This window comes from Canis lupus, chromosome 22 (assembly GCF_011100685.1).
Source record: "Canis lupus familiaris isolate Mischka breed German Shepherd chromosome 22, alternate assembly UU_Cfam_GSD_1.0, whole genome shotgun sequence".
NCBI lineage: Eukaryota > Metazoa > Chordata > Mammalia > Carnivora > Canidae > Canis > Canis lupus.
Genome location: NC_049243.1, coordinates 56,179,828 through 56,191,761, shown reverse-complemented (window position 1 = coordinate 56,191,761; position 11,934 = coordinate 56,179,828). Strand labels below are relative to the sequence as shown.

Here is an 11,934-nt window from a genome sequence, read left to right as displayed (position 1 = left end):
CTAAGAAAAGGGGTGTCGCTGGAAGAGGGATGAGGTGTTTAGTAGGATTATAAAATTTCTACCTGTGTTTCTACTGTGCGTCTTTATAGAGTTGATCTTTCTATACTTACTGTGCAGTTTGCACTGATGATAATGAATTTGTTTCAATTGCCTTGTCACTGTGAGATTGTGCTTCCCGGAACACTGTGTCAAGGAGGATTCTGAGTCCCCGTGACCTCCAAAAGACTCCCTATCTCTATTCTGTTGTGTGAGGCGAATCCGGGGGTATTTTCACCTGCATCAACACAGTGCATTGGTTATAAGAGAGGATGATCAATGGGAAAAGCAGCCATAACAAGACACATTTTAGTGGTCCTAAAGAGTCATAGCAACTCTAAATGTTGAAAAGACTAGAACACTCTTAAAAAAAAAGTCTTTAAAACATTCAACTTAGTTATTTTTTTAAAGCTTCTCTTCACTTACTTAAGAATAGCTCATTCTTTTTAGAAAGCCTTGAGGCTACTGGACCTAAATAATATTAACCTACTACTTGGACTTTCATTTAACACATTTCTCAAATTCTCATTAGCATTTACAACCATGAAATGAACTTAATTCATTTTTTTTTCATAAGAAAGAGTGTATAATTTAAGGTTTGTTTTGCTACTAAAATAATTATCTGCCAATTACTGGTGGAGGGTGGGAGTGGGAAAAGACAAGTGGTGCATTCCATTTAGAAGTTAATTATCTTACCAGAAGTCACCCTCTATTGGCACGCAGTGCCCCTGTCAACATGGATTTGTATGCCAGGGTATGATGCGCCCTAATCCATCTCAAAGCACCAGACAACTACATACCAAAGAATGGACTCTTTTTAAAAACTACAGTATTGAAAGAAAATAGTTAATACAAGAAGTGTGAAATCTGCCATGATGCCCAGAGGAGTGTCAAAAGTATGGTATCCTATATTTGTTTTATATTTTTTAGCATGTGATTTTTTAATAGTAGAACCTGTGGACTATTATTATTGTGCACAGATTATCTTCATCAGGCAACATTTCATTTCTCTGCTGATGAGCATTTTTTAAAGAAATTATTTAAGGGACGCATAGATGAGACCTTAGAGCTCTCTCCCTCTCCAGTGGGAACCAGCTTGCTTAGTGACTGTCTTTTGAGTAAGCCTGATTCTGTTTTTTAAGAACTTTATTGAAATTTGGTTGACATACAATAAACTTTACGTATGTAAAGTATACAGATTTATAAACTTCAACTTACATATACACAAAAACTATCACTGCAATTCAGATAATCAACATATATATAACCCATCCACATTCCCTCATGGCCTTGGTAATCCTCACTCTTGTCCATCCCTGTGATGGTTTTATTTTGTGGTAACTTGTCTGGTCCAATGGTGCCCAGATATTTGGTCAAATATTATTCTGGATATTTCTGTGAAGGAGTTTTTTGGATGAGTAGCATTTAAATTGGTAGATGTAGAGTAAAAGAGATTGCCCCCTATTATGTGGGTGGGACTCACCCAATCATTTGAAGGACTTAAGAGAAAAGATGAGCTCCCTAAGTGAGAAGGAATTTTGCCATCAGAAGGCCTTTGGACTTTAGCTGTACAGCTACTCTTTCTTCCAGATTTTGGACTTGCACCTGCACAATTAGAGGAATCTGTCCTCAAGATAAAACTCCCTTTCTCCACATCCTGTTGGTCCTGTTTCTCTGGACAATTATGACTCATATATTTCCCCATTGCCCCACTATCCCCAGCCCACTCTCTACCTCAGGACATCAGGCATCATTAATCTGTTCTCAGTCACTATAGATTAATTTGGATTTTTAAGAACTTAATCCAAATGAAACAATACAGTATATACTCCTTTATTGTCTGGCTTCTTTCATTCATCACCATTAGTTGAAGATCCATCAATGTTGTATGCATTGATAATTTGACTTTTTATTGATAATTTGACTTTTTATGGCTGAGTCATATAGTGTAGTATGGATATGCCGCAAATTTTTTATCCATTCATTCGTTACTGGACGTTAGTGTAGTTTCCAGTTTTGGGCTATTACTAATAATTTTCTATGAACATTTGTGTATGGAAATATGCTTTTGGCTCATTTGGGTCAATGCCTAGAAGGATGGCTTGGGGTCATGAAGTACATGTATAGGGCTAATAGGCTTTTAATTCTGCTGTTCTCTATTATATAATAGATCAGAAGCCCAATGCACCATTCTCCTATAAATTCTAGCTATGAATTATGATTTATTTCCTCATTAGAGTGCAGTTCCACTTTTTGAACGACTACAGGTATGTCTTTGAAGTCGAAGGGAAATAAATCTAAACTCACAAGTTGTAAAAAAATAACTCTCGTTTCAATTAAAAAGAGGATTGCTTTACATTCTTTCCATTTAACTTCAGTCAGTGAAGAATAAAATCAAACTCAATGAAGAATAGAATTACAGGTTTTTGTAGGTGTCAAAAATGTTAAATACATGCCTCAGTCTAAAAAATATGTAGTCATCTTTTCCCATAATGGAGTAGTCTGTAGTACAGTGTGGGACTTGGTTTAGCAGGTCAGACAAGTATTTACTGGAAAAAAAAAAAAAAAAACAACAAGCTTTTACTATTGAAACAGAACTGCAGAAACATTCCTCAAATTACCTCAAAACTGAGAATTAGGTAGAATTTTTTACCAACTAAACTCAACCAAACTGCTTGCCTTTCTGCTTTCCTTAGATTCAGATTTGTTTGCTCTCACCTGTATAGGGGGAGTTTGTCACCAAGCAATGTTTTCACCATTAGCAGACTTATCTTCCAGAATCTTCTTTGTTGGCACAGGTAAGGACTCAGAAGCAAAAACATATCGAGTCCTGGGACACTAAGGGAAACATCATTTGAAGTGGTATTATCATTGTTCTGTAAGTGAATTCTTGGCTTATTGCTAACATCAGAAAGATAATTTTAAAATAAATAAAATAAAGTCAATCAGTTATTGAGCCCTTGGACACCATCAGATAGGAAGAGTAATAAATCAGGCTGATAGCCTTAAAACAGCCCCTGATTTTTCCTACTAATCAAATGAGATCAGAACTCCTCCATCACTACAGGAGAAAAGCCAAAATTAATTAGCTTATCCAACAGTGTCATTTACTAAATCAAAAGCCTTTGAAAGGTCAATGAATCTTGCCCTTATCATCTCATTATCTTCTATCAGTAATGAGGTATCATTAACCAGCCCCAAAGCAACAGTTATTTTAGTGTCGTGCAGAAGCTTGCTGTAGCTGGTGACACTTGGCTGCTTCAAAAACAGTAGCATGTGAAAAAGTCTGTTCTCTTACTTCCAGCTCTGTTTTAATACTTTAAGTTCTCCATGACTATATGGAAATAATATTTTCCCTCCCTTACTTAATACATTTTAACTGGAAAGATACCATAAAATTCATCAGTGCCAGTACCCATGCAAACCCTTGTAATATTTTTTTTAAAAGATCTACTTATCTATTTGAGAGAGAGAGATAGGAAAAAAAATGAGAGAAAGAGAGAGAGAGAGAAAGACAGAGAGCGTGTGGTGTGGAGGGTAGAGGCAGAGAGAGAGAGAGAGAGAGAGAGAGAGAAACCCAAACAGACTCCCTGCTGGTGCAGAGCCCAATGAGGGGCCCCATCTCACCACCCTGAGATCATAACCAGAGCCAAAATCAAGAGTCACCCAGGTACCCCTCACAGTAATTTAAGTATAACTTTTCTACTACTTGTTTAATCCACTCAATAATATTGATTGATCACCTACTGTATGCCAAGCATTCACGGAGGCACCCATAACCTCAATGTCCTTGGACATTGTTAGTGAGGAAGTAACTCACTCTTTGTTTGATATTTCCTTTGGCAACAGGGATGAGCTACCTTAAAATGACGCATTAAACACGCAGTATGTGAGGGTCTACCCCACGCTACCCCATGCTTGGGATTTGCTGGTTCGACGAGATCCTGTTGAATAGAGAATTGGGTCATAGAAAGAAGGCCTCTCCTCCTCCAGGGCTTAATTTTTAAGCGGCATGAGACATACAGAATTGAGAATCTTGATGGGAGCCTGGGAAGCACTGGATCACCATGGACTGGCTAAGTGAACTGGGAAATTGGGACTCACAGCAGAGGAGGGAGAGCCAGGGCTGGGAAGTGGGTGGAGAATTGATCCTGGGATGGGTGCAAGTGTGTTATTTGGAGAGCAAACTTCAGGGAAGGGAACACAGAAGCAGAGGTACAGATGCAGGAATACAGACCGGGCTTTTAGAGAATAGCCCAGCAAACCAATTCTCCCGCTGCCACAGATGCCTTGGCGTTGTAGTTCCCCAACATTTGGGGCCACAGACCCCTTCACATACATACTGGTGTGAGGAGGTTAACAGTAACAATAAGAAGAACAGCGGTGACAGTAGCACACGCACAATTTCAATGTCCTGTGTGCTGTGTTTCATACAAGTCCTTTCTCCTAATTCAATCCTTCCAACCACATCATTTCCCTTTGTACCAGGCAACAAGACAGGTACACATAGTGTAAAAGTCCCTCAGCGAGAAGTGGGTCACTGGAATTTGAGCTCAGCACTGACCTGCCACTACAAGACAGGCCTTTTTTCCCAGAAAAAAAAAAAGAAAGCAATCTGCATTTCCCACACAATTTTAGTGGGTCTATGGACTTTGTTTCCAGGACTGCAGGATTCAGCAGTTTTGACCTGTAGGATAGTTGATAAAAATGCCAAATGAGGTGTTTTCTGTCAAAAGAAGAAACATGGAATAATATTCCTCAACTGGGAATGATGCAAAAAAGCAGGTTAATGTAGGAAGTATGGAGAGAAAGTTACAACAGACCAGTGATGAGTGCACTGGAGGTGATGTGCCAAGCACTTTGACACAGTATTTTATATCCCTTCATCCTCCACTAGCGCCATCTCTGTAGGTAACTCCTCTCCCACCCCCCACATCCACACAAACAGGTAAGGAACCCAGTGTTCTGAAAGTGTGAGCATTTTCCCCAAGGTCGGAGGAAGCAGGCAGAGTTTGTGTCTACTCTCCCCTCCCCAGGTAACACAGAATCCGTGTCTTGCACCAGCTCTGTGAATCCGTCTCCCAGCCTCTGTGAACTGACCGCTAATGGCTCACATCAGCCCCCTGCAGACTGGTCTTGGCCACCCAGTTCACTGCCCAACTGGTAAAGAGAGTCAGAAGTCCTCTTCACCACCACCACCAGCAGCAGCAGCTCAAGATCAACGACTGGAATGGACATACAAACACCCTGTACTTGGCCTTGAATCTAGACACACTCTCAGAGCCCCTGAAGAATCCTGGGAAGTCTGGGTCTTCATCTGATATCCCACCCTTTCTTTGTATGTCCTTTCCTCTGTTCTGCTTTCCCTGGCACCCTGGAGCACTTTCTAATCAATTGCTTGCACTCAGATCTTTGGCTCAGGCATTGTTCCTGGAAGAACCCAAATTCAGATAGTCATACCAGCAGTAAGACTAAAAGAGTACTAGACCTGTATTTGATCTGCTTTTACTGGCTTCATTACATCACAAAAGCCAATAGCTACAGAATCATAAAGAATCAGCATCTTTCTAGATTATTTATTTGTAGCATCATTTGGACAAACCAACTCTAAGGACTCTTACAAATGGAGATTTTGTTAAATAAAAACATTTGAAGATAAAATTAACAGAGCATAAATTATTTTTAATATAACTTCTAATGATTTAATTTTCAAATGTGTGGATTATAAATATGTAGATTGCACATGATGCGTGAACTCCCAAAGGCTTCTAAAACCAAACTAAAGGTGAGAACTCTTGAGTGAACTTCAATATTATGAATGAGGGCAATTCTAAAAGAAATATGATAAGAAATTGTACCAGTAATGCAGAGTTAATAGGCTCCAGTAGTAGCTTCTGGCTTGGTCCTGATGTAGATTTTTGAAGGTGTATCTTTCCTTGTCCTGTCCCGGATCCATGGATGGAGAGCCTCATACTACATATCTTAGCTGCACAGGGTAATGACTGTGGAAGCCACAGTGGAAATCCCATTGTGTGTGGTATCAACAAACTGTGGGCCACCACAGGTGTGAGAGGTGTGGCTACTGGTGGTAAGAATGCAAAGAAGCAGCACATATACAACACAATTCCAGGAGAACATTTCTATGGATCATGGTCCTATATGCTTAATTTTTCTGCAAGGGAGAAAAGAATTGAATTTAATTGAGTCCTCACAGGGTTTGATTAAAGCAAGCATGTTGATCACCATAATTTAATATGTGGCAGATCTTTCCTTCTATAAATCATAGAAATGAATTTATTTTAAATACATATTTTTCTCTAGCCTGCTCACTGAGACAAAGAGATATTTTTCATTCCCTTAGGAAAACCTATACTCAGCATGATTTTTATAAAACATTACCATTGGTCTTAGGGAAAGTTAGTTCCCTTCCTAGAAGAGAAAAAAAAAATAAAGAGAACTTTACCTTTTCCAGCACTTTTGATATTTTGATATCAAAATACGTTATAGCCTTTTAAAATTATGATTGCATTCCTCCATTAGTCCCATATGTGGTATTTTTAAAACACTTTTTTTATTTTTGTGAAACAGAGGAATCAATCACAAGACGAATTCTATAAAATGGAGGAAAAAAAAGAACTATAAAGCAGAGTCCCCAGAAGTGGGTCTGGATGAAGAGTCAGATGAGGAGTACCCCAGATAAAGCTTCTTCCTTTCATTAGGAATGAAGTTGTTCCTTTCACTCATCAGCGGGGGTTCTGCAGTGAGCTCGTAGGACCTGATCTGAAATAGCATGCCTTTGGCCAAAATACATGGGACTTCTCTACACAAATAATCAGATGGAGAGACCCAGTTGGGAAAAAGAACAATCTTTTTAAAACATAAACATTAGTGAGAACATGAAGAAAGCTGTAAGACAAATAAATGCCTTTTAGAATATCATTTTTTAGGAGGAAGCAATGAGTCTTCTGCTAAAGACATCTTTGACATTCATAAAGCTGCTATTTATAATTCAATTGTTTCTTTGTGATGTATTAAACAGTAGTGGTTTTCTCTTTGGATTTGCTGGAGGTATTTGATCAGAATCTCTAAAAATGTACTTGCATGAACTTCTGTCAAGTGCCTGAATGACAGTGTGAAAGAATGTTTGGGGATGGAAAACATCAGTGCATATGGGATTGAGTGACAACTTCTTAAGGAAAACCTTAAAAAGGAGGTTTCTAGCCAAAATGTTTAATTACTGCCTAATCAAGATAGGCCAAGCCATCTGTTGGCTGAGATCTTGTCCCCACCTTGCCTGGTGATTGGTCCATCATGTGTGAGAGAGCCATTTCCAACTGACATGTGTCATCTGTCAACCCCCCAACTGTAATGATGAGCAAAGTTGCTATCAGCTGTCAATGGGCCATATGGAAGGATGAGTAACGAACAGATTGCAACCACATCACACAGACTTGGGAGTGTTTAAACAGGCGAACCAACATGCCACTCCCGAGCCACTTCCACTTAGATTGGAGCCCCGCAAGGGAAGGTGAAGGAAGTGGGGCCATGGCTATGCATTAGATGCCCTCTTGTCTTCACTTTTTACTGGAAAGTGGAATAGAACAAATAAGTAAAAAAAAAAAATTATATATCCTATCAATCAGTCAGTTGATCAATCAGTATATATTTGTTAAGGTGGAACTAGAATAAATCTATACACAGCAATAGGCTAATGTCAAGACACTAGCCTCAGGAGTACTGTCAGTAGGAAAAAAATGATCTTGATTGATTAGTTTGAAAACTAAGGCGAAACATCCATGAACAAGGCTCTAATATCATCTCACTCTGTTTTGGGGAGGAGCCTCATGTAGACAAGTGAATCACCCAGGGAGAATGTTTTGGTCTAAATATATATATAAAGTACACTTAACTACTTGGCAAATAAGGCTGCGATCTTAATGTCATGTCACACATTAGACTTTCCCAGAAGCCTTGTGTAGTCCAGTATTCTTGGTTATTCCAAGATTTGTTCATGAGTTTTTTTGTTGTTGTTGTTGTTGTTGTTGTTCATGAGTTTATTATGGTGAGTAACTTAAAGAGTTATCCCATAGCCTTTAAGCTGTAGAATGCATTCATATTACCAAAATTAAATTAAAACTTGATATTGAGCCCAAGGGAGTAGTCATTTCTAGAACTAGAGTCAAGAGCAAGTGGATGGCAGCATCTTTTTATAATCGAGGAATTAATTTGCAATCCCAAATTTTTCAACTCCATTTAGTTGTGGGCACTAATTATTTTGCTTAGTGGTTCTCATTCCCAGCTACACATTAAACCAATAAAATAAAAATTGTAGGAATTGAGACCCAGATATGAATGTATTTTTAAGATGTTACCTATCATTCAAATATACAATCGAGAGGAATTATTTGTAAATTTAGTTCAACTGAATTTTGAGAATACAAGACCTAGACTCACCTCAGGCAAACTGAAGGCTGAAACAACTTAGTTTTGCCACACATCTAGTAGTCAGTGTGCCTACAGTGAACCAGGGACCTTGGTGTTCAAGGTCCAGTCTTTTTCCAGCCTTTTCTGTGTGCATCCATTTCATGCAAATTGTTTTCTACGTGAATATCCTGCCAGTACTCTAGTTCTATGCAGACCAACGCTTGTCTCTGAACCCCCATCTATCTTCAATTCCCTTGCTCTACAAGGATTCTCTAGGATCCCAAAATGTCAACCGTGCAGACTTGACCAGCCTCGTGGCCAATAGGAAGTCAGAATTATTACCACCATTTTGAAGACAGGGAGAAATAAAGCTTGAAGAGGTCAAAAAAATTTGGCTGTGTAATTGTAGTGCTAGATTTCGTCCCAGGCCTCTCTGACTCCAAAGCTGGCATTTGCCTGTTTTAGCCAGGAGCATGGATCTACTGCTCCCCTCCCTCAAATGTGGATCTAACTTTTCTAAAGAGGAGTCATTTCTGTAGCTCTGGCCCATTCATCTCTAGCCAGTTCCATCAGCCTCCTCCTTCTCACTGGAGGATATATCTGGGTCTGGTCCTATCACCAGCTGAATTACAAGAGGGCCAAATATACACACCATCTTCTCTTTCTCATTTACCACTGACCAATAAAGGCTCCTCTGACCTTTATACATCTAGACTTCTCCTTCTCATTATTATAAGAACATTTCTGTGTAGCTTGGTTTATGTTTAAATGCTTGATATTTGATCAATAAAATGAAAATAGCCTGATAAATGGATTCTCTTTTCCCTTACCTTTGGAACAAGATTTCTTTTTCTTTCTTTCTTTCTTTCTTTCTTTCTTTCTTTCTTTCTTTCTTTCTTTCTTTCTTTCTTTCTTTCTTTCTTCTTTCCTTTCTTTTGTATTTAATATTGATGAATTTCATTAAAACTTCTGAGATCTGTTTTTCTTAAAATGAAAGGAAAAATAATTTTGGATTAAACATTAATAGTAATATTAATTACATTTACTCAGAAGTAATGGAACTCTACAAAGTAAGTAGGACAATTTGATTTACTGAATTTTTAATAAGTAAAGGAAATAAACAGCAAAATAGACTGAAAATCTACTTCATCTCTTCATCCAACCAAAAGAGTTCTGAGGTCTTTCTGGAATTGGGTTACAATACTGTAAATAACATTTAAAACATTTGTTTGGTATTTTTAATACATTTATTTGCTTAAATGACATACTGTTTTATTTTAAAAAATAATATATACTCATGCTATAAAACTTGGAAAAATAGAAAAAGGAATAAAGGAATAATCACGAAAAGAAAACTGTTAATATTTTAATCAAACTGTTTGATTTTACTCATACTTATTGGAAAAAGAAATAAAACTGAAGAACTTGCTAAATGTAAAATAAAAAAATTCCTCTCAACAATATGTATTAATTCTTAAAGGTTACAATGAAGCATAAAATTTTCCAAAAACTTTACAAAGTTGGTCATTATCCAAAAAGTGATAAATCATTTACCGATGGTGAAGTAATTATGGCTTATAGCTATCATAAATCTACCATGATTATATCCCTCAACTAAGAATATCAGTCAGCATTCACTCTTCTTAGGAATTACCTGAATATTGTTTGTTTGACTTTAATATTTCAAAGGCACTGCTTTTTAAACTCCATCAATTGTTAAAAAATTATGTCAAGGTTTCATTTTGGGAACCATGATTTATTTTCATTTTTTTTTTTAACCTTCGTAATTGCCTTTCTTTTTTTTCTTGACAGAAAAGATAATCACTCATTTTGGATGACACTATCTATTTTCTTCTTCAAGACATTTTCTTGCAGTCCTCAGACTTCAGGTTCTAATTTGGAATGATTATTTCTTTACCAGCAGTAAAGAAGTCACTCTAAAATGTATCTGTTATTCCCAGTCGAGAGTTAGTCCCACTTTTCTTTAAACTTTTATCCTTTACTTCTTCATATTTCTATTTGAATTTGCTTTTTAGATTTTTAAAAATTGTTTATAGTCAAAGAAAATGTGCATGGACAAATAAACTTCCTGAATCTCTTCATGTTGGAAAGTACCTAATTTTGCCCTCAAGCTTGAATGCTAATGTGGTTTCCTCATTATGGTTGTTGCTCCATTGTTGTCAAACATTGGATTTTGCTAATAAAAAGTCCGGTGTTCGTTTAATACTCACTGCTATTTCTTTTTAAAACAAAGTTTAGAATTTTTCTCTGTCTGTGGATGTCTGAAATCCCTCACCATGCTATGTCTATATGTGAGCTGTGTTCATGCTTTTCAGAAATTCCTGAGTTTTGATTTGCTAATGATCCCCTACCTTTTCACAGTTGTTCAGATCCTGTTTTGTTATTAAGTAATATGGTCAGTGTTCCATCCTGAACTAGCATTGCATACTTATTCTTTCATTTGGCACTAACTGTTCTAGGAAAACAAATATTGAGAGGACCACTCTTGTCATCCACAAGGAAGTAAAACACACACAAAAAAATTAATTGTAGTACAAAGCGTTTAGGTCACTTATCATTAAGCATCTTGCATTGGAATTCTTAAATGACAGGATGTCTGATGCAAGAAAAATCTCTTTCAGTTGTGATAATTAAGAAAGGCTGTGTAAAGAAAAACAGCACTTGAGTAGAATGAGTAGGAACTGAAATGGTGGAAAAGAACCTAGTTTGGATAGCCACAAAGGGAGGAAAAGAAAGAGATTGGTGGGGAAGAGTGAGAAGACGGGCCGTACAGTACATGTTCTTTGAGTGGAACAGAAACACTTGTGTGAGAAACTGGTGGGATGTATAAGTTTGGAAGGAAATTTCATTTACTCACAAAATGCCTGAGCACCTATGATGAAGCAGTCAACAAACCCAGTGCAGAGTCAACAGGTTAGCTGTGCTCTTTGAGTGTAAAGCCTCTGGGAAATTCAGTGGAGTAAATAAAATGTAGTAAATATGTCCAAATTTATAAGCTGACACACAGTTATGTATATATATATACATATATATATATATACACACACATACACACAGTATGTTAAATATATATAGAATTAAAATTAAATATATATAAAATATGTCATAGGACATAAAAGGAGTGATTTTTTTTTTTTCCTGGAAGTGGATCATGAATTGAGGCTAGGTGGTGGGGTATTATTCTTTAATGTGAGTATAAAGCCACTGGACCTGAATCGGTAGGAAACTGAATGCTTTTGAAAGCTTCTGATCCGGGAAAGGTGATACAAAATGTGCCTTATAAACTTAAATCTGATTATGGTTTATGGTACTCAGCAAAGAATAAAAATCAGAAGAACCACCAAGCTAATGAGGATGCTTTTACAGAAGTCCATATGAGAAACTCAAGAAAAATGAAAAAAAAAAAAAAAAAAAGCCAGAGGCAAATACAAAATGTTAAGTCAACAGAAAGTA

At 37.2% G+C, this 11,934-nt stretch overlaps 1 long non-coding RNA gene across 1 annotated transcript; it reads right to left on the bottom strand.

Moving 5' to 3' along the window:
• Positions 1-1,288: 1,288 nt before the first annotated feature.
• On the bottom strand, positions 1,289-6,186 carry LOC119865155. The gene is made up of 3 exons (XR_005376088.1): positions 5,895-6,186; positions 2,755-2,874; positions 1,289-2,585 (listed from the first exon to the last, which is right to left on the bottom strand). It is a non-coding gene; the product is annotated as an uncharacterized LOC119865155 (long non-coding RNA).
• Positions 6,187-11,934: the final 5,748 nt, after the last annotated feature.